We start from the raw sequence: 24683 nt of genomic DNA on the forward strand, positions 1-24683 counted from the left end.
GAGCGTCCGAAATGCCAAAGGTAACGAGAAAACATCTGTACTATCACTGTTTCCCTTATAGTTTAGAACTGTCAGGACTCAAAGGATAAAATACCAAAATAGGAGGCATTGGTTAAAATTATTGTTGAGCAAATACTTGTAAACCCCGAAAGAGGTTTAAATACATTGACTCAAGATTCAAGATCTTTATTCGTAAATGCAAAATACATTTTTACATTACACGTCAAAATACTAAAACTATATCTAACTTAACAAATCTCTTACACAGTAAAACCATTTATCAAGAAAGTGTGTCTTTAGTTTTTTTTTTTTAATAAACGTAGATTTTGCTAATTTTTAATATTTAATGGCAATGCATTGAAAGCTTTTGCACCCAAGTGGTATGGACCCCTCTCAAATGCGGTAGTACTATGTGCAGCCACAGATATCAGCCCTCTTGATCTGGTCGGATACTGATGGTAGTGTCCATTGCTTACAAAAAGCTTTGGATTGCCCTTAACAAAAGAGCATAGCTCGTACCCCACCAGACCCGCCAGAGTAAGTATTTTTAATTCATCGAAAAGAGGTTTACAAGTTTCGAATCTCCTACGTCCTGAGATGATTCGCAAACACCATTTCTGGAGGACAAATACTCTATTAAAATTTACTACACTGGATGGACCCCAGAACATTAACCCGTACCTCAAAATCGATTGAACGTGAGAAAAATATACTGTTCGTAGAACCTCTTGGCTACAGACCTTGGCGAGACGGCTGAGAGCAAATCCCATGGTTCGAAGCCTTTTGCAGACATGTTCCACGTGGCCGCCCCATGTGAGCCTATTATCGATATATAAACCCAGAAATTTAACTGAGATTTCTTGCTTGGCTTCCTCGCATCCTAGTTTGATAAGACCCTGGATGTTAAACTGGTTTGTGTTCCCTAGATGAAACTGGATGATATTAGTTTTGCTGATGTTTAATTTAAGTTTATTTAAATTGAACCACTGATTTAAACTTTGCAACTGGATGTTTGAATTCGATATAGCCAAATGTGGGGATTTATTGGAAACAAGAAAAGAACATTCATCAGCAAACATCGTAACTTTGAGGTCTGTTGAAATTTTTGGAAGATCGTTTACATAAATGAGAAATAATACAGGACCAAGAATATGAGCCTTAAGGAACACCACAAGTAACGGCTCTATATGATGAGAAAACTTTATTTTGGCCATCATGGATTTGGACGGTTTGATTCCTATCAGACAAATACGACTTCATGAATTGAAGAGAGTGACCTCTAACTCCATATTTTTCTAGTTTTCCAAGGAGAATATTATGATCAACGGAATCAAACGCTTTGCTTAAATCACAGAAAACACCAAGGGAATGAAGTCTATTGTCCAAAGAAAGCGATAGTTCGTTTATAAAATTGAAGATGGCTGATGTAGTGGATTTCCCTTGGCGGAAGCCATGCTGCTGAGTAGAGAGAATGTTGTTGATTTCTAGGAAAGCCACAAGTTTTTGACAGACTATTGATTCAAGAATTTTTGAGAAGGACGATAGAATTGAAATCGGTCTATAGTTTTCTGGTAGTTGTTTACTGTGAGATTTGTAGACTGGAATGATTTTACTGATTTTTAAGAGGTTTGGAAATATACCTGAAGATAAACTGGAATTACAAATGTGAGAGAATACAACACTTATAGAAGGAAAAATTTTCTTTAACACTGTGCAAGGAATCTCATCCACTCCAGTGGCATTTGTACTCCTCAGCCGTCTCACCGCCGTCTCAACCTCTGAAACTGACACCTCAGAAAGATACATACTATTCAAGCGTGCGGTGATACCATCCACAGGGTTGTAAGCCCCACTGGGCTGTGATAGGGATTGCCGCCCCAGACCTGAAAAAAAACTGTTAAAATACTCTGCAACATCATTGCAATTCCTTATTTGTTTGTCATTGACACTTAGTTCAATATTTTTCTTATCTTTTTGTGGCCTCAATTTCAAGGTATCATTGACTGTTTTCCAAATTGATTTTGAACGATTTTTTGAATCTATGATCTATGATTCGATTATCATGAAAAGATCGCTTTGCTTTGTCAACCTCAATTTTGTACTCACGTTTCCTCTCATTAATTGTTTGTTCGATTTCAGGTGTCCGTGATAAGGAGAGTAAAAAACGAATGTTCTCATGGTCACGTTTTAAATCCGGAGTTATCCATCTCTGTGGCTGTTTCTTTCTAACATTGATTTTTTTTGTTTTAAGCGGGAAAGCTATATCAAAATAATACTTAAAAATTCTTGAGAATGTAGCAAATTTTTCATTTGTGTCAGTAGCATTATAAACTTTGTCCCATCTCTCCGCCTGCATTAAATTTGTAAATGTAGCAAAAGCATTGTCTGTAAAATAACGTTTTTTTATTAGAATGTGTTTTTTAAATGGCACACCTGGTGAAATATTAAAATATACTACTTGAGCTCTATGGTCTGAAAAAGATATGTCAAGATTTTTTATCAGCAAGATTTGATTAGAGTCCATATTAGTCACAATATTGTCAATAATACTGCTACCAGTGGATGTTATTCTTGTGAAATCTTTTATAAGAGCTACAAATCTATATAAATGAAACAGGTCATTAACAGTTACACACTCTTGATTAGTCAGATTGTGAAAGGGTGTATTAAAATCTCCACATAAAATTGTGCTATAACTAGAAGACTCAAGATAAAGAAATAATTCATTTAGTCTATTTATAAAAATTGAAAAATTACCAGTTGGAGGTCAGTAGATAACAACTACATTAATTCTAAGAAAAGAGATTGATACACCTGTCAACTCTATATGTGATTCCACACTCAAGCTTTTTACATTTTCCATGATTTCTGTGCACAGAAAATTTTTTGAAAAAATTGCAACGCCTCCACGTACATGGTTCCTTCTATTTTCAAAAGAAACTAATTTATAACTATGAAAAAAAGCATTATTTAAGTTATCATCATGTAACCATGTTTCAGAGATGCAAACTATATCGGGATTCGTGTCGTCCAAAAAAACATTTATTTGATCAATTTTATTATAAATATTCCGAGCATTGAAATGGATTAAGCTAAAATTTTCATTCTGCTTTTTATAAGAAACGCATTTTTTTTGTGAAGATGAAGTCAAGTTTAGATTGACACCATTGGCCTAATATAAGATGGTATAAAATGCCTTGAAATGTATAAAGCTCTTTGTAGAAATCATCATCAACATGATCAACATGTACTGAATTTAATTATAATGCTATATGACCAGAAGTTCTAGGGGACGTTTATTTTTGCGAGAGAAGTCATCAAGCTATAGCTTTGTAGTCCTAATTGTAAAATATATCCACCAAAACAAAACATTCCCCTTTCACTATATTAGTTTTACCATTGCACTACCAAAAACTTCCCCAATTATAAAAATTGTAAAGAAATATACATAAATGAACACCATTAACATTGCATAGTTTCTATTAAATTTCGGGAAATGATTTATTTCATAGTGCTAAACTAAGACGATTAAATTATAAACATTCCTACATCAAGAATGTACCCGGCTGGTTTAAAAATACTCAAATAAAAGTGTGGGAAAACCAGAAGTGATAAGACATTATTTATATGATCAGAAAGAAATGAAAAGTCATGAGTTATGGTGTAATATTAACTAACTACCTCAACGACTTTGTGTCCCAGACTGAATGTTTCAAGGTCACGTGACCTTAGAGTGTTTATTTACTTTTTAGGCCCATCTTTACAGTGCCTTTTGTGTTGAAAGTGTACAGAACAGACATGGACTTTAGAGATGAATTTTACCGATATTTATCATTTTCAATGTTATTAAAATAGCCTAAACATACAGTTCTGAGCATATTAATATGTTCTTTCTTTTTTAGTCGAAGGTAACCTCAAACTTAAAAAAATACTAAATATGACCCTTGAATGAATAAAACTCAGCAATTGAAAAAAAAGTGATTAAAACTTTACATAGATGAAATCATTTCAATCACTGAGGCCAATTAAGTAAATACTACAGAATTGTAGTAAACAGAAAAACCCCGGGAATTGCGCTACTATTTACAGTTAGGCCCCGTATATAATTTACTTTGTTTTCTAACAATTCGCAATTTATAATGGGTTAAATTCAGGATATTGACGATGGATGGTTTGAAAGGACTTTTAAGCACGGTAAATGGAACAAGATGGTAGCGCTCAGCGGGCAGATGACGTCACGAGGACCGACCGCCTTGCACTAGATACAGCGCTCTAGTGTTGTTAGTTGTTTGTAGTGCAGTCTTTCGCCACGACGGTTGTGTTTGTAGTTTTGGACTGTTTTTACTGAGTTTTATTGATAGACTGAGAATTTATCTCTCTTTAAAATGCTGTGTTGTGCCGTTACCGGTTGTACAAACCATTCGGATAATGCGTAACCATTCGGATAGGCCTACCACCCAGACGTAAACTGAAAGAATCCTATGTACCAACACAAAAAATACCAACAGTTCCAACTTCAACCGACACTTTGGGATCCATTGAAAGACAAATTCGTGCAGATAAACGTAATTGTAAGAAAACTTTAAAATCGTTAATAGAAAATTTGGCAGAAGAAAGAAGCAGCGAAATTACAGGAGCCTTGGACGACCTAGAGTCTGAAAATCAACATTTATGTAATAATGACGTGCAGAACGTCCAATTAATAAACGAAAACAAAGAACTAAAAGAAAAAAAATCATTTTTAAACAGAATAACTAAAATGTGCCCAACAAGTTATAACTAAATCAAAACATGATTTAATGAAATTTGAACAGTTATTTTCTAAAAGTCAACACCAAAAACTTTTAAAAGCAAAATGTACAAATTGGTCTAGTGAAGATGTTGCAAAAGCTGTCGTGATTAGGTGTATTTCAATAAAAGCCTTTGCGTATGTTAAAGATACTTTAAAATACCCCTTACCAAGCGAGGCTACTATAGGAAGAAGGTTGTCACAGTTCTCTACTCCTCCTGGATTTTTAGATATAAGTTAAAAAATTTACTCAAAGGGCAATCGGCAGTTTTGAGCGATGATTTTTCACAAAGACGTTGTTATGAGCTTTGACGAGATGAAGGTAAATCCGATGTTTACTACGACGCCGCTCAAGACATGTTTAGAGGGCCACATGTAAGTGTTCAAGTAATTATTATTAGAAGCCTAAGTATTAATGGGAAATTCGACCAAAGTGTAACGGTTGAAACATTTTTTGAATGTGTCAAGTTGATTGAAGAGTCAGGGTTTCGTATACGTAACCGAAGGTTATAAATATTTACTATCAGTGAAGTGTAATCAAGATGTTCTGGAGTCGTATTTTTCACTAATTAGAGGATTTGGGAAATTTTACGACTACCCTCTCTCCTCAGCGGTGACACATAGAATAAAATACCCGTTATTCAGCAAAAGTACGTGTGACATATTAAAAACAGACAATTGTATTGCTGAGCAGTGTGAAACTTTAAGTGTGGACGTTCTTAAAAATATAGACTTGGTAGAACCAGTACTAGATTGTGAAAATACAGTCTTGACAGAAGGCAAGTTGGAAGCGAACGATATTTATAATGAAGAATTTATTTCCATTGCAGAATCACTGATTGAAAAGTTGACTGAAATAACTAATAATAAACTAGTTTACCCTGAAGAGAACACATGATTTAATCAAAATGTTAGCTGGTTATGTAGCATACCGTGTTAATAAAAAAGGCCTTAAGAGTGATTTTCAATATGGAGAAAGGACTGGAAACTCAAACAATTCTGACTGGGTTTCGGTTTTGTCAAAGGGTGCTCTAATAAATCCGTCACCAAAATAGTTAAGCATTGTTTTAGAATTTAAAAACGATTTCCAACGATTTCACGGTGATAACTTAAATAAAAGTCCTCAAGAGATGAAGAAGCTGATTGATATAATCAAAGGAAAGTTCTGTGATGTGGACGTTTTTGCTATTTTTATTTTATTTTACATTTCAACGGACATCTCCATTTTTACAGTTTTTAACAATAATTAAATAATGAAAGTAAACAACCACAGTGACAAATAGAGCAATAACGATTAATAAACTATTTAAGTGACGAAACGGATACAAACTATGAATGACAATAACGTAATTAATTATTAGTGTACCGTGATTTGAACTATGGAAAACAACGAACAATAACAGCAATAAATTAGCACGAAACAATGAGAATAAAACCATGAATAAACAAGAATAGACAAAAATTAACAAGCACAATATAAAAATAACAGCAATTGAGAGACGTACAGGTAAAGTATAAGAACGCGATCCTTTATAAGAATGAAAGAACTGAACAAGAAGAAAGAACTCAAAAGAGCAATGAAGAAAGACGAAATTTCTGACACTGCGAGAAAAAAGTCAAAGAAGATGAACAAAATAAAGAATTTATGTAATGATTTACGCCAAACACAAGGCACTATTGTTCAATAATTTTAGTTTTGTAACATTTCTAAATGATTAACTTAAATATATATTAATTACGTTTGCTTATACAGAATCCTTTTAAAATTCTATTTATTAAATTGGTCTTTACAACTGTTTTGACTTTTATTTTATTCAATGTTTTATAGTGTAGCCTATGTAGAAGATTTTTTTCAATAATAAAATACTGCATATGAAAAAATCTCATTTAACGAAATTATTATTTAACCCCTGAACCTTTTCGGAAAATTTGAAATGAAAAATAATTAAAGTTTGATTGTACTTGTAAAATTCATAAAGATTTTAAAATCAATTACCCTAAGTAGTTCTTCAGTAGTAACTAACTACCTTAGCCTACAAAACTTAAATAAAATATAATAATTAATTTCACAAAAACAAATTTCTTGACATGCGAGTCAGTGTTAAAGTAAGGCAACACGAAAAGCCAACCATAAGCTTGATAAAATCGCTTCCTGTTAGGATTAGAGCAGAGAAGCTAGGCATACATAGTGGACGGCACGGCCGACTTGGTGCAGGTGACATCACGGCCTCACAGCCCAGGACAACAGGATGCGCGTGAGCCCTACCGTCTAGTTGTAGTTAACGTGACTTTAAGTATGAATGTTACGGACATAATATAACGCTCCAAGAATATTATTATCTCTTTTCTACTTCAATTTAAACTTAGAGAAATAACAGAAAACAAGATCAACCATGACAGCTCCATGCTGTATAATTGGAAAATAAAATATAAAATTATCTATACTAAGCTATACATGATCAATTAATTATTACTGAGCTTTAAGGAAATACACAAACTTTATTAAGTATTGGCGTGTCTGTTCTAAATGTAGTGATTAAGTTAAATTAGTAACTTTACAACCAATTACAATACTAATGTAAATTTCTTAAGAGCTGTTAAAACTAAGCCTGGATTGAAGTCCAACTAATCACTCCAAATATGTCGTCTGTTAAATAACCTATAATCTTGCACCGCAGGACGTTGACGCAATATAAAGGCATTCCTAGAAATATTGTTATTCCACACAATGTGTGGACGTAATACCGGTCGCTTTAGCGGCAAAGCTGACGTGGCATGGCGGGAAATAGCAGGTCAGATCTTATCGTGATACTTGGAAGCATCCTTACATCCTTATCCCTACCGTCTTTTTAGTATCCGTGGTATGGCCTGGTAGAGTGGTACACGCATACACGTACGCATATCCGACTTCCACTGACGCACAGCAGTCGTATCGATATACGTCAGCATATGTTTTTAAAACTGAAAAAGTACATAAAATATAGCCCTTTCAATACAAACATTCTGCAACTTTATTCAAATTCGTAAAATAACATAAACAAACCTACGAATTTTTAATTTAATATCTCAAACCGTTAGACAGATTAAAAAATCATGAAAACAACAAAAAGAGAGACAGACGGACAACTAAGCAAGATAGGAATATAAATTGCATAAATGATTTGTTTTGGGCTATTAAATAATATAGTCATAATTTGGGCAGTTTGAACGAGACACCCTGTTAAGAGATATTTTATGTAAAAAAAGAATATATGTTGGAAAAAACTCAAATGATTGTTGAATAACGAGTTGTAATTATTTGGGGTGTTTTGGCTGATTAAATAACATGGTAACATTTTGGGCTTTTTGACGGGACAGTTGCGATTGTGGAACAGTTGCAGCGCAAAGGTTCTTTGCAACCGTTGTCTGGCTGCAGCCAAAACTACCGCAACTTTTGAGGAGGTTCCCGGTTTTACTGTGCGTTCGTCTGCGTATGTGCACTATCACAGCGCGGTTCAGTGACCTTGACCTTGACCGACTGGTGCGTGCCGCCGCCATGGTACTGATGGATGAATTTAGCTGCGCGCACGGATACTAAATACTACCCTTTCACCAAATAAACGCTATCTGTTCTACGGGTTGCGTTTACCCTCTCGCCACTGATATGAAGGGGCTAAAATCTTTTTAAGAAGAATAATCCACCAATTTTCTTGGAATACCTTCATCGAGGGCTGACATGGAACGATCATATTGATAGTGTCTGTTCAAAGGATGGTTCAAGCATTTATTTCTCACGCAATTTGTCAAAATTCTGTTCATAGGACATTCTAAAGACAGCTTACTTTGAAGCTAATATATAACCTAATATATCTAAATTTAGCTTATGGACTGAGATCATGGGGTGGCTGTTCTAGATACAAATTAATTAGATTGTTTAGAATGCAAAAGAAAATGTCAGAATCATTTACAAATCAAATAAAAAAGAATCGTGTAAAGTGGCCTTCGGGGAACTTGGATTGCTGACTTTGCCTAGACTCTATATTCTCGACGTCGTGCTATAATGCCCATTTAAGTGTGTCTCACTTCAAGGTAACGACGTACACCAATACGGAACTACTGTTTTTGAATACTTGCTATCTCAAGTTGTTGTAAGGCTAATCAAAAGGTTCCCTGAAAAGTGAGATAAGATATTTACGTCAATACGATTCCGAGAAGGAGACTATCGCCTCCTAATGATTAGTCATAGGGAATGGCAATGTTCAGAGACGGAGCGCATAAGTCTACCATGCCACCCTCCCGCCAATACCACACACTAAAGACCACGCGCGCCGGTAATGTCCTCGATTTGTATGTCGCGCCGGCCATATGTCTAGTCCACACAGCGTATCGTGGACTGGCGGCGGCGTGGCGCCGTACATTGTGAATAACATTCACGGCCTGATCTAGCGCATGCGCATAACCTTGATTTCAATAATTGTTCTAGGGTTGTTGTCATATACTACGAAATACAAAGAACTAAATGCAAAAATGATTGTTACGATTTGAACGCCGGATTATTTTATTCTTTTGGAATAAAACTCTGAAATACGGTTTCAAAGCCTACATCAAGAACACAATGGTCTTGAAGAAGGCCTAATTTCTCTGATATCAATCACTGTCTTAAAGTGAAGAAAACAAGACATATTCTACAATATTTCAGTCAGTTTAAACGTTGTATTCAAAAATATGGATATTTATATTAGATTCAATTGGTAGGGGCCGCATATTATACTGCTGTCCGAAGTTATAGTTACATTAGCTTTGTTTATTTATTAAACTTATGTTAGTTTATAACACTACTTATTGATTTGTTCAAAGTTTGATTCAATTTGTATGCATTTTTTTACTTTATTAACTTTATTTTTATCACACTAGAAACGAGATCGCGTTATTAACCTATTGCTATTGACGTTTTGAAAAAATAAAAGGTTTTAGGTCGATAAAAAGACAAATAATGAATTTTAGAACATTCAAAGTGAAACTAACTTTCTTTCTAGATAGCAGGAAGTTACGGTTAGGTGAATTTACATTATTATTATTTTTTTAAAGTAGCATTTTACTCTAACTCAGCTATGGCTGGAGACATTCGCGATCATACCATTTAGAATTTTATTTTTTACTGATAAGTACAACGTCGAGGGTTATTTATCGTATGTCGCATCCAGCGCTGATGGCTGGAGGCACTCATGTCATGCTTATATGAAATTTTATTCTTAGAAGGTGTAAATTAAGAAAAACGTTTTTATTTGAGTAAAACTCCCCAATTTCAAAATTATAGTCATTCTACGCATCCAAGGATGGTATAAAGGATGACGTCAGCATCAACCAATAGGAGGTTGTATTACAATCATCACAAACCACTTGATGCCAGTATAACAATAAAATATTACTCCGAGCAGGAAAAGTAGTTCTTCATTTTATGTACTCTAACTTTGTTGTTTGCCATTTCCGCCCATAGAAACCTATAATTGTTTAGTTCAGGAGGACAATAGCAATAGGTTAATAACCGGAAACCCGTATTTGCTGGGCCGTCAGTTAACCCTTAAACCGAAATAGGGACACTTTTGACTCGCCAGGGAAATAGCGGTATGTCAGACCGCCCGATGTTTTCGCCAGAGAAATACCGGTCTGTCAGACCGCTAGTATTTGTTTTTTTTTTTACATTGGAAAAGCCTTTAAAGTTAAATCTATCATTAAAAATGCAAAGCTTAGATAATTAAAGAATGTTATACTTATTATCATCAAGGGTTATTTTTGTTGGATTTGAACAAAGGAATAATGAAAAATGACACTTTTTCACATTAAGTTTGGTTTATTGAACATGGTATACGTAATAAAAAGTAGCTTAAATAAGAGTAATCAGCACGAAAACTTAATATTCCTGGATGAATGATGAACACATCATTTCTACCTTGCACAATTTAGGCACACTTTGCGGGAGCATTCCAAACAAATGGGCGTTTCTCACATTCAATGCATTTGTATTGGGTTTTTCTCTTCTTTTCATAAGGGCATATGCTGCAGGTTTTCCTCTTTTGTAGGCGATCGTCACGCACTTCTCCTCGCTCCTGTTCTTGTCCAAGAACAGAAAGAATGGGTCTTTTTCAGGTCTGCTCTCAAGTTAGGCATTTCTAGTCGTCTTCTAATATGAGGCTCTACTAGTTCAAAAGCCAGCTGCTTTATAAACTGAAAATCTTGTCAAAACTGGACTTCCCCGATAGCAAAGAAACAATATGACAACGCGTTAACACTGGCAATATTAATTATGGCATAAAATACTGCCATTGGCCAACGGACGAGTCTTTCGATTACTCCCATAGATAGATGTCTTCATATCTAGGGTATCAACGCCACCCTTAGTCTTATTGTAGTATCCTACAATTTTCAGGCTTATTTATTTCAGAATTTGTCTCAATATCGTGGTGCATCGAGGAAATAAGAAGTACGGCCTTTATTTTTCTTCGGCACAACAGAAAGTAACGTTGTGTTATTGTGGAAAGCATACAGCGAAGATCCCACACGTCTTTGCCTGTGAGGTAAAAATTCTGGAGGGAATCTCTTTTTTGTTTTTTTTAATAGTGCCAACAAATGTTAATCCCCTTAGTTTTCAATTGGTCAACTAGCTCGATGGAAGTGAACCAATTGTCAGCAGTAACATTACGATTGGTTCTTTCTATATGCTTTGTTAATTTTATGACAGTCCTGCGTACTCTTCAGTAGTTGTTGTTCATCTCTGGTGAGACCAACACTGTAACAGTTTTTTACCAGTGTAAATAAAAGCATTACAGAGATACGAAACTACCTGAATCGGCCATACAAAGATTTTTATGCCATATTTTGCTGGTTTTTTGGGCATATACTGTTTGAAACGGCATTTGCCCCTAAAAGGCACAAGCATCTCATCCACAGTTACATTTGCTTTTGGACAAAACAACCCCCTGCCATTTGAGATTAGTTGATTGAATAAATCAGATATTGCTGCTGCCTTATCTTCTGCCTTGCGCTGTTCTCTTGTCGTGGAGTCGTCAAATCGTAGACAAGATATTAAAATCTCAAACCTTTTACACGACATTGTAGCTAAAAATATTGGTCGCCCAGTAGGATCTTTGTTGAACAGAGATCTCATATCTTCATGTCCAGATTTAAATATTGAGGTATAAAGAAACAACCCTAAAAGAGCTCTTACTCTTTACTTGATCACACGGATTGTAATTATACTTTGATGTGTGGTCACTTATTCTTCCTCTAAGCTCCGTCAGCTTTCTATTGGTTTCCTTCACTATAGTATCTCATCATACTATCTGTGAAGATCAATTTCAAACGTCCTTTTTGGTTGGATTTTCGCCCACAGCTTTAGCCTCAGCAGTAAAGACCAGACAGCCCCCTAATAATATTGTGAGCTGGCGTTCGCCGATTTCTTTTTTTGGAGGCTCAACAGTGCTCCACTCATATCCGTTTTTTCCATGTAAAAACTTGTGGCTGCGAATCTAGGTAGTTATCTACAGTGACAACACCTACCGCATCCTCCAGCATTATATCTTCATCATCACTGGAGTCATTGTAGTCTCACAATTGGTAAGCTGTCGCTGTCTGATGGAACATAGTTGGGATCTTGATCCGAATCGTCAGCTTCTGAACTAACATCAGAATCATCGTTCAAGAGTCTCTGGATCTGGTTATCGAAAGTCCACATCACTTGCTAAAAACTTTGGTCACAACCTTGTGAAGGTTGATTGCTAGTGAATGTCCAACTTGATCGACCTTTTTCCACTACTTTCCACTATTTCACTATTTCCACACCCACTATACAAGTCAATTTACAAGTATTTACAAATGTTCACTCTATTAATACATGTCAAGTAAAGATAAACAAAGAAATAAGAAAAGTTCAAAATGTATTTTTGAGCTCATTCCAGAAATATCAGTATGTAAGACGCTAAAACGGGCAGCGCGTAAGAGAAAATACCGGTATAAGAGACTTTTAAAAGCGACTTTTAAAAGACTACTTCACTAACTGGACTGGAAACTGAGCGGGAAGAGTGTTGATCGACCGAAAAAAGAGTGGGGGGAAGGTACACAGGCGCGTACGCCTCAAGGTTCAAAGTTCAGTACTACCAACATTCACAAGTCAAAATACCCTAGCGTCTCCAAGACCGGTATTTCGATTTAAGGACCTTAAACCTTAAACCGAAATAGGACACTTTTGACTCGCAGGGAAATAGCGGTATGTCAGGACCGCCGCGATGTTTTCGCCAGAGAAATACGGTCTGTCAGACCGCTATTTGTTTTTTTTTTTAATTTGTTTTTTTTTTTACAGTTTGGAAAAGCCTTTAAGTTAAATGCTTATCAAAGCATCATTAATGCAAAGCTTAGATAAGTTAAAGAATGTTATACTTATCATATCATCAAGGGTATTTTTTGTTGGGGACAAAGGAATAAGGAAAAAAATGACTTTTTCACATTTACAGTTTGGTTTATTGAACATGGTATACGTAATAAAAAGTAGTCTTAAATAAGAGTAATCAGCACGAAAAACTTAATTCCTGGATGAATGATGAACATCATTTCTACCTTGCACCAATTTAGGCACACTTTGCGGGAGCATTCCAAACAAATGGCGTTCTCATTCAATGCATTTGTATTGGGTTTTCTCTTCTTTTCATAAGGGCATATGCTGCAGGTTTTCCTCTTTTGTAGGCGATCGTCACGCACTTCTCGCTCCTGTTCTTGTCCAAGAACAGAAAGAATGGTCTCTTTTCAGGTCTGCTCTCAAGTTAGGCATTTCTAGTCGTCTAATATGAGGATCTAATACTAGTTCAAAAGCCAGCTGCTTTATAAACTGAAATCTTGTCAAAACTGGACTTCCCCGATAGCAAAGAAACAATATGAACGCGTTAACACTGGCAATATTAATTACTGGCATAAAATACTGCATTGGCCAACGACGAGTCTTCGATTACTCCCATAGATAGATGTCTTCATATCTAGGGTATCAACGCCACCCTTAGTCTTATTGTAGTTTCCTACAATTTCAGGCTTATTTATTTCAGAATTTGTTCAATATCGTGGTGCATCGAGGAAATAAGAAGTACGGCCTTATTTTTCTTCGGCACAACAGAAAGTAACGTTGTGTTATTGTGGAAAGCATTACAGCGAAGATCCCACACGTCTTTGCCTGTGAGGTAAAAATTTCTGGAGGAATCTCTTTTTTGTTTTTTTTAATAGTGCCACAACAAATGTTAATCCCTTAGTTTCAATTGGTCAACTAGCTCGATGGAAGTGAACCAATTGTCAGCAGTAAATTACGATTGGTTCTTTCTATATGCTTTGTTAATTTTATGACAGTCTGCGTACTCTTCAGTAGTTGTTGTTCATCTCTGGTGAGACCAACACTGTAACAGTTTTTACCAGTGTAAATAAAAGAAGCATTTACAGAGATACGAACTACCTGAATCGGCCATACAAAAGATTTTTATGCCATATTTTGCTGGTTTTTTGGGCATATACTGTTTGAAACGGCAATTTGCCCCTAAAAGGCACAAGCATCTTCCACAGTTACATTTGCTTTTGGACAAAACAACCCCCTGCCATTTGAGATTAGTTGATTGAATAAATCAGATATTGCTGCTGCCTTATCTTCTGCCTTGCGCTGTTCTCTTGTCGTGGAGTCGTCAAATCGTAGGACAAGATATTAAAATCTCAAACCTTTTACACGACATTGTAGCTAAAAAATATTGGTCTTTGTAGATCGAGATACTATATCTTCATGTTGAACAGAGATCATATCTTCATGTCCAGATTAAATATTAGGTATAAGAAACAACCCTAAAGAGCTCTTGATACCTCTACTTGTCAATTATACTTATTCTTTGATGTGTGGTCACTTATTCTTCCTCTAAGCTCGTCAGCTTTCTATTGGTTTCCTTCACTATAGTATCTTAATCATATCTGTGAAGATCATTTCCAAACGTCCAAAGTCCTTTTTGGTTGGATTTTCGCCCACAGCTTTAGCCTCAGCAGTAAGACCAGAACAGCCCCCTAATAATATTGTGAGCTGGCGTTCGCCGATTTCTTTGGAGCTCAACAGTGCTCCACTCATATCCGTTTTTTCCATGTAAAACTTGTGGCTGCGAATCTAGGTAGTTATCTACAGTGACAACACCTACCGCATCCTCCAGCATTATATCATCACTCATCATTAGTCACAATTGGAGCTGTCGCTGTAGTCACTGTTGGAGCTGTCTGTGGGATCCTTGATCCGAATCGTCAGCTTCTGAACTAACATCAGAAAGGTTATCATCATCGTTTCAGAGTCTCTGGATCCTGGTATCGAAGTCCAATCACTTGCTATAAATCCTTGGTCACAACTTGATGAAGGTTGTTGATATTTAGTGATTGAACCAGACCAGACCTTTTTCCACTACTTCCAGACCCTATTTCACTATTTCCACACCCACTATACAAGTCAATTTACAAGTAGTTTTACAAATGTTCACTCTATTAATACATGTCAAGTAAAGATAAACAAAGAAATAAGAAAAGTTCAAAATGTATTTTGAGCTCATTCCAGAAATATCAGTATGTAAGACCGCTAAAACGGGCAGGCGCGTAAGAGAAATACCGGTATAAGAGACCGCCAGACTTTTAAAAGACACAACTAACTTGGCTTCACAAAGGCTTCACTGAGAGGGAAGAAGTGTTGATCGAAATGAGCGGAAGAGTGTCGAGGGAGATGGAAGGTGGGGGAAGCGTACACGCCTGTACGCCTCAGTCAAGTAGTACTGACCAACATTCACCAAGTCAAAATACCCTAGCGGTCTCCAAGACCGGTATTTCGATTTAAGGGTTAACTTAACTATTACACGTAACTATAAAATGTGTTGAAAATGAAAGAATTTACATAGAAACAATTAATTTGGAATCAGACAAATGATTAAATAAATAGATAATGTCTAAATCAGGAGCGGAGTAAGATAAAATATGCCACCGTTTATTTAAAATACCAAGGCAAACACATATACACCCACAAACAATACTGTTGTGTTTCGTTTACATTTCTTTTATTTTATACCTTAATTGCTAACATTTTAATTCAAGTGTTATTTAGTCTATATAAAATATTGTATATAAAAATATGTATATATATATATACACACACATACATACATACATATAAACCTCATTCTTAGGCTGCGCCTATTTTCGTTATTAAATTTAATATATATTTTGTATGGTTTAAGTTGATGAACTAGGTTAGGATACAGTGATGAACTATATCCGGGTACTCGTTCTTTTTATGGAATCTATAGCCAGTTTCACGTCGGCACTCACACCAAGGTGGAGATCATGTGTGACCATACTATATATCATTAGCCTAAAATTACAAATAGGTACAAAACATTTTGGTTTGATTTTGAAGGTGCACTAGATAGCTAACAAGTAGGAAGTATTTTAGGATTTTATACTGTAGGAAAGCGGTAATTTTAGTTTTATAATGCCAATGAATTAGATTTTATAGATTGTTTTTTTTTAATTTTGTTTCAAATAATGAAATTAATTTACTTTAGTTAACTGAACTGGTTCAGGAACTAGGTTAATGATAGCCAAGGAACTAGGTCCGGATTAGTTCATGAACTAGGTTAGGATTTGTGTCAGAGGAGCTCTTTCTCTCGATGGAATGTACGGGCGGTTTCAAACCAGTGTGGGTGAGGTTATGTGCGAGTGTGAGAATAAAACTACCTAGATGAGGTTTTCCCTAATCAATTGATTATACAATTTGACATTTAATAAAGTGGTACGTATACAGTTATACATACCGTACTTGAAGATGTCAACTCCGACTTTATAGATACATTTGTAGATGACAACAGACAACAGCACCGACGAGAAAGAACACTTAGTTGTTATACTTCAATAAGTTTACACTCAGACGTCGCAAAGATAACAAAACGAAATGCAATAGGATGTTAATGTGGACATTCTCCAAACACTAGAACGTACTACTCAAACAAACCCACCCACTACAATAATGTCTACTGCATCAACAAGGAGACCAAAAGACTGTCGTGAGTAGGGCGGTCGGCGGAGCCTGCCCTTTTTTCTATTTTTTTATTCTTTTTTTCTATTCGTTTATTAAAAAAGCAGGCTTAGGTATATTCCTATGCAACCTCATTGTTCACTGGTTTAATTAAACTTCAACCATACTATTTAAGTAAATTATATTGTTTAATATATCTTTATTTTTATTAGTAAGATAAAAAAATATGTTTGTAAAATCTAATCTGTTTGTGTTGGTTAGTTTTCAGAGTGATCGATCAAGGATTCTAATAATTGAAATTTAGGGGTATCAGGTGGTCTTCCCGCCATGGGTCCATCAGGCATTCCTAATCCGAAATATGGACCACGGATATACAGCCCAACACCAGGAATACATATATGTTTTATGTGCTGGTTGATTCTCTATTTTATTATATGTGTTTCTTAATATTAACTAGAAACTTGTTTATTTCTTTATATATTTCTATGTCGTCAAGTTTCAACAATTTTATTAAATTTACCGTCTGAGTAGGTGTGATTAAGTTTTTTATGACTTTGAAGTGATTATTTCTCGCGAATTCGTAAGCTGGACAATGTAGAATAACGTGATCGAGCGTCTCTCGCTGAGCCCGAGTACAACTTAAACATAGTGGAGTAAAATATTGCTTAATATTAAATAGTCTAGAGTTCACCCTGGCGTGTCCAAATCTTAATCTAATTATATTAACTATTTCCCATCTCTTGAAGTTTGTCATTTCATACTATCTGTTGTGGATGCTTGTAGTCTGAATTTGTTTATACCATTTACCTTTCTCTGTGCGTTGGTATACCTGGTCATTTGCAGCTGATGGGATGTAAATATCTGTTACCTCACTCCCGTTGTTTACTGCTTCCTTTGCTAAGTTATCTACGTACTCATTGTAGTTAATATTTGTGTGACCTGGAATCCAATGAAAGGTTACCTTTGTATCACTTTTTAATAATTCATTGATAATACTCACAGGAATTCCGTTTCCACTGCATTTATTGTAGACCTTGCTGAGTGCTTGTATTGCTGCTTGAGAGTCCGTAAAAATTACTATAGGCCTATCTTGTTGTTTTATGAGGTGAAATATTTGTGTTACTTTTAAAATAGCCAGAAGTTCTGTTGTGTAGCTTGAGAAATGTTTATCCAGTGAAAACTTACCAGTGATGTTCAGTTCTGGGATATAGTAGGCAGCACCTGTACCAGATCTGGATCTAGATCCATCTGTATAGCTGTGTAATGAGTTACTGTAGTTAGTATTTAATAAATGTAAAAAATGTTGTTTTATAACTGTACTATTGCATGCATTTTTTGGACAACTTAGGCTCTCTAAATTGTAACTAAACTTTATGTTATTTTCAGTCATTAGTATTGGTATATTAAAATCCCAAAAAGTTTTATTATTTTCTTTTATTGAGATATTAGGATGCAGATTGTTAATTTTTGTCAATGATTTGATGTGTATTAATTGATTTGTTTTCGTTTGTCCAGTATGGATGACATTTAGTGAGCATTTTGAGGAATATCAAGCATTGAAATGCTGGATGGTTTTTTATCTGTGATAATTTTATAAATAAGCTTGTCAGTTAGTAACTGCCTTCTACTACTAAGGGGCATTATGTTACCTTCAGTTTGTAGAGCTGTAATAGGAGTAGTTTTAAAAGCTCCCAGTGATAATCTAAGTAATAAATATTTATTTTGTGATGTGTCTGATGAAGGTATCTTGGATATCGAAAGGCCTCACAATAATATGTATTAAATATTGGTTTTGTATTTTAATGTAATTTAATTGTCTCGATATGCTTACCTGATGCATATATCATAATATCATCAGCAAACTGCAGAGATTTGACGTTATTTGGAATAAGAGAGTTAATGTGTGCTATGTATAGAGCAAATAATAAAGGGCTCAACACACTTCCCTGTGGTAATCCTCTATTAGTGTACCTGGTTATGTTGAACTTAGAACCTACTAATGTTAACTGTCTATTAATTAACCATGAGTTGCATTGGATAAATCTAAGGAAGTTGCAATGGTTGTCTCATTGTATGTTAATGATGTATAAATTTCAGCAACAAGTTTATTAAATAATTGTTACAGCCTCTTCCTTTCCTAAACCCATATTGGGTGTTCGGTAACATGTTTGATTTTTCAATGAACCATTCTAGCATATTTTTGACCATAGTATTGAATATTTTTAATATACATGGTATCAATGCTATATGTCTGTATGAGATTTCCAACAACTTATCTCTTTCTGGTTTTAATAAGACTATTATTCTACATTTTTTCCACTTACTTGGTATATCTATGTTCCCGTTCCATATATTATTATATATATGAAGTATACATAAACATGCATTCTCTGGTAGGTGAAAAAGCATGCTGTAAGATATCCCATCTAAACCTGGAGTGGTATCCTTATTTTTAATCTCTATGGCTATATTTAACTCTTTAATGCTATAGTTATTTTCTATAGTTGAGCCTACAACTATATTGTTACAATAAATGCTAGTTGAAATATTAATCTCACATTCCATAGAAACTTGGTCTGGTATTATGGATGTGACATATGAATTTTTCGCATAATTCTTCATTATTTAAGATTGTAGATGATGTGTTAACTCTAGTGTTTGATTGATTTAAGCTTTTTAATTATCTTCCATGCAAATGTGGAATTATTCTTGTCACTTATTTCCTGACATATCTTTTCCCCCACAATTTTTAGGTGTAAATTTTGTACAGTTACTTGCAAACTTATACCTTGGTATTGGTTTATCAGCTGCTAGAATAATAATGTTGTGTATATTTTCCCACTGTTCCTCCAATGGTAAATCTGGCAGATTATTGGTATGATATTGATATATTTGACAATATTTTTAGTAAATAGTGACCAATCTGCTTTCTTGAAGTTCCATGTAGGCCTGTTACTTATATTGTTAATCTTATCATTAATGTTATAATTCTTTGATAAACAATTATTATTAAATTGCATGTAGATTGGTAAGTGGTTACTGCCTAATGTGTTACCTACCTCCCATTTCTCTAGTAGATCGTGTAGACTGGGCGTGGCAAAGGTAAGATCTAGGGTTGATGCTTGGTGATACAGGGAAGGTAAGGTCGTACATTTGTTATTATTCAATAATATAAATTGAGAATCATTATATTCTTTAAATATTACATTTCCTCTACGATCTGCCTTGTTAGAATTCCAAAAGGGATGGTGAGCATTCAAATCACCACATAACATAGTATAGCCTTGGTCTTTGCTAAATAATTTATTTCGCCAAAAACTATTTTCTACTTTTTTAACTGTACAATATATATTATAAATGTTGATAGGTCAACTAAAATTAGTTACCTGTATTCCTTGTAGTTGGATTACATTATTATTGTATTCTAAAATAGTATTAAAGGCAATTTATTTATGGATAATAAAAGCGGTTCCGCCATAAGTATCAGATCTGTCTAGATGATGTATTTCATAGTTATTATCTAGTAATATATCACTTTATTGTGGCCATGTTTCCTGTATAATGCCTATGTGAATATCATTAATAGCAAATAAATGCATGATTTCCGGCCATTTAGGTTTTAGAGATCTAGCATCTTGTATTATATTTAGTTTATTTGTTGACATTTCTTATAATTGGTTTAGTTTTATTCAACGATTGTTTGCTGGCTGACGATTTACCTAGGTTTGATTTAATACTGTTTACTAGGAGAATTAAGTTTTTGTTGAACAGTTGTACCTTCATTCATGTACCTAATTATAATGTCATCTATTTCACTAAGTGACGTTACATTTGCAGAATGCAACCTACCTCGAATCTCCTCAAGCTTTATCTTAAGGAGTGTGGACAGGTGAGCTTTTTCCTGAGTACTAAGTCTGTCTACCTAATTTGGCTTAGACGTAGGTTTAGGTTTATTATAATAGGTCTACTTACTTCTCTGATGTTTTGTGTTGGATTAAGCATCCATGCTAGGCTTACGGTAGCTAGTTCCGCTGGTTTTTCTCTCTATGGGTGTTGAGTAGTGAATTGAGTTTGGTTCTGTGACAGTTTGAAGTGGAGTGTATCTGTTACTTATATTTACCTGGTTGCTAGGTGTTGAGACTTGTGAGCTCGGCAGGCTTGGATAAATGTTCTCATTGTTTGCGTCAAATTTAGTGGCCTGAGAGTAAGTTATTTTTTTAAAACCATACTTACTACGTTTTTTATATGTTGTAGAGAAGTATTGCGATGCGACATGATAGCTTTCTTTCATAAGACTCATACGGTCTTCAATGTTTTTTTGTCTTATGTATTCCGGGCAATATTTGGAATTACTGCTATGTTGGTCACCACAGTGAACACATTAACGGAGAGATTGTCAAGCATCAGTATAATACGGGCCAGTACAATCCCTACAAATTATTTCTTTATTGCAGGATGAACCTGCCACGTGACCATAAGCAAAACATCGATAACATTGTTTGACCCTTATCATGTAGGGGTCAACCTGCATACATAAATAGTTTAAATAGATATAGTTAGGCATTTTTTAGATTCAAATGTAACCTTAACAAAATGAGTGTTTATCAATTATTGATCATTAACTCTACGCTTAATTCTTTCAGCCTGGATAATAGGGTAGTTAGATAATGCTTCCGATAGTAAATCAAGTTCACTTACCTCAGGTTCCGCATATACAACACCTATGGTATGCATTTGAATGGAGGGGATGAATACGTTGAATCCAAGGAGATGTTGTGAGTTAACTAAATGTTGGCAGATGAATAGTTTTTTACAAATAACCGATAGATATCTACCAGCTCGAGTAATATGATCTATGTCTCAATAGTGTTGTTTTAGTATTTTTCCTACTGAGAAAGGGTTGATTTTATTTCTTTGTTTGTCCTGTATGATCACCTCAAAGGGTCCTGAATTTTCTGCTGTGCACAGTCTTTGAATGTGGATTTTTTAGTAGTGGTGGATTTGTTTCAAATGTCAGTAAATTATTATGAGTGTCATCTTCGAGGTATTTTCTTTTATTATCTATTTCACTACTGGTTGGTTTATGTTTGGAATAGTCATGATCCATATTTGGAGGAAGTATTGAACGTATCGCTTGTTGTATTTCAATCTCACTCACATCGTTAGTTTCTATGGCTAAACCTGTCGTTGACATGACAGGTCCAGCCTGAACATGTTTGTATTACAATTAACTGTATGGATATTTTACGTGTTAATTCAAAAGTTAAGTTAAATTTATCTTCTTAGTGTAATTAAAATTACTTTTAAAATACAAATGTGCACATAGACTACATTACAACTAATTTAAGTTACCACAAGAAAAATAGTATGGCTGAAAGCTGAATCACGCAGAAGTTTAACTAGGATTAGATAACCTATCTGAGCAGTTCAACTACCAAAAGCACACTCGATGAAACAAAAGTGTTCAAAAGACTGTGTCGTGTGCGTGGGGCGATGTAACTCACTCCAAAGCTTCAGAGTTGTCAACTATGCCACTGGAAATTATGAGGTGAAAAAATTAAATATTGTGTAGAAGTGCATTGAATTATAACTGTATGACAATATTTTGCTATTTACGCTATGCGCATAATTTGTGAATGTTATTTGCAATAAATTTTACTTAGTACTATTAAGTTTTTGAAATATATAATATATATATAAATTACGATATTGTTAAGTACTGATAATAATTAAAGTAAATAACGAATTATAGCATTACAATAACAAATACAAATAAAATGTTTATTACCATTATTTTGATTACGTTACGATTATATACCAAGCAGTGATTAGCGAGTTTGATTATTTGTTACTTCTGGTTAATGGACCCATAATATTCATCAAAGATGTTATTTATTATTACGTGCGGCTTCCCGCGAAATTTCTTGTTATAAAAAAGAGGCAACAAAAGCAAATAAAAAAACATTCTAAACACTCCAGAGATAAGTGATAGTCACTGTAGGATATTTTAATCTCCTCATCCATTTTAGATTTAAGTTGAAAGAAGTTGGAGATAAGTACCTGTGGAATAACTTGAATTTCTCTCTAGCATTCCATGTTATTTTATTGAATAGCTCCAATGATTACAGAAAATTTTAATTATTCAGACCACTGGAGGAATTATAATGACTCAGTTATTAGCGTTTCAGTTAGTGTGATTTTGTTGTAATATATTATGGGGCTCTAAGTAGTTTGGAAAGAAAAGTACGTATATTTTAGGTACGTGTTATCAGTGCTCGTGGTCAACAGCTTCAGACGTGGGGCGATGATTATAATGTTAGGCTTTGAACGTGTATAGGCGCTACTTGTAACATACCTCCGACTCTAAAATTAGTTTGCTTCGTTACTCTGGCCAAGAATATATCAAACAGTGTGTATTTATGGTCATTATAATGTATTCCGGTCTTTGTATATCTGGTACCGTAGTTGTTTGCCTTGTCTCAACGGTAAAGAAAGTATATGTCCGTTTCGGGTTTACTTCTGTCAAAAAAAAAAAGAAAAAGGTTTTTAAATCTCTTGTACAATTGCGACAGTAACTTTATCTTTGATATCTTCATTACAGTACTAATCAAGCATTGCATACTGAATATTTACTAAAAGTAAAATAGAGTGAAATGTACAATTTTACCAACGCTTTTTTTTACGTTTCTGGATAAACTCCGTGCTCAACAACAGTAATTATAATTGTTAAACACATGGTTGAGCTGTCATAATAAAACGTTTAATTATAATAATTATGTTTAACAGGGAATTTAATTTAATACCATATGTTTGTTGCAATACATTTCTTTCTTATGGAAATTTTTGCAACCTAAAAAGCTAGTGGGCTAGTGGTCTGAGGTCAGAAAAATCATTCTTTCGTCCGCCTTCAGGACACAAGATAGACCAATGTACTAAATCTACTGTATACATCCTTCATCTATGGTTTATGCTGGGAATCGAAGAATCAGTCAGTCAGAACATCACACGTAAAAAAAAATGTAAAAAGAAAATGTAAATTAAAGCAAAGGAGATTAAAACAAAGTAAAGTAAGGTAAGGTAATATAAAATAAAAACAAAATAAGGTATGTGTTATTTTGCCAGGCGAAATTGTCAAAATAATCCATTGGAAGATGTTGTGTGTTGATTTATTTTTTGAAGAATCTCGTAATGTATTGTATAATAATTGGAATTAAAATAACTCCTTATTATTCTTGGGTAACTATGCAATAAATGAAGTGAAATAAATATACCTAGTTCTGAAACGATATGCTATTATTTTATTTAGAGATGTTGTTAATAATTATGTCATGTATTTTAAAAACCACGTGGTATTTCCTTATCTACTGTAGTCTAGGTGTCAAGCCAGTGGTCTAACAAATTTGACTGTTTACAGTTTTTCATATTTAATCAACATTACTATTTTCAGCTGTGTTTTTATAATAAACGAAATTTGTGTTACAATATAAATGATTTTATTTTTTTTAACCAACTAATTCATGGATAAATATTTCATCATTTTTGAAGGGGCTTACTACCTTAGAAAGTTTTAATCTAATGGCTAATTCCTTTATCTCTTGCCGTTAAACAATTAAGCAATATCTGCAAAATATTACAAGTTCTCAAGAGCAATATCTGCAAATACACCCACATTTGTATATGTATAACATTGCAACGATACAAGGATGTATACTGACTATACAAAGTATGGCATCATTTAGTATTTGTAACATGTTTTTTTATTAGTATATAACTATAAACACAATTCAAACTATGCGAAATAAATAAATACTGAATAGAGCATTGAAGAGCATATAGTAC

At 34.4% G+C, this 24683-nt stretch overlaps 2 protein-coding genes across 2 annotated transcripts in view; both read right to left on the reverse strand.

Moving 5' to 3' along the window:
- The window catches only part of LOC124365136, a 37325-nt gene extending 20447 nt beyond the window's left edge, over positions 1–16878 (reverse strand). The window contains exon 1 of the mRNA XM_046821088.1: positions 16624–16878. The gene's annotated coding sequence lies outside the window, so the exon portion shown is untranslated. The remainder of the gene's footprint in view (positions 1–16623) is intronic.
- Positions 1–24683, reverse strand: part of LOC124364084 — a 39882-nt gene that overhangs the window by 1825 nt on the left and 13374 nt on the right. The gene's annotated exons all lie outside the window — the stretch shown is intronic.

This window comes from Homalodisca vitripennis, chromosome 6, assembly GCF_021130785.1.
Source record: "Homalodisca vitripennis isolate AUS2020 chromosome 6, UT_GWSS_2.1, whole genome shotgun sequence".
Taxonomy (NCBI): Eukaryota; Metazoa; Arthropoda; class Insecta; order Hemiptera; family Cicadellidae; genus Homalodisca; species Homalodisca vitripennis.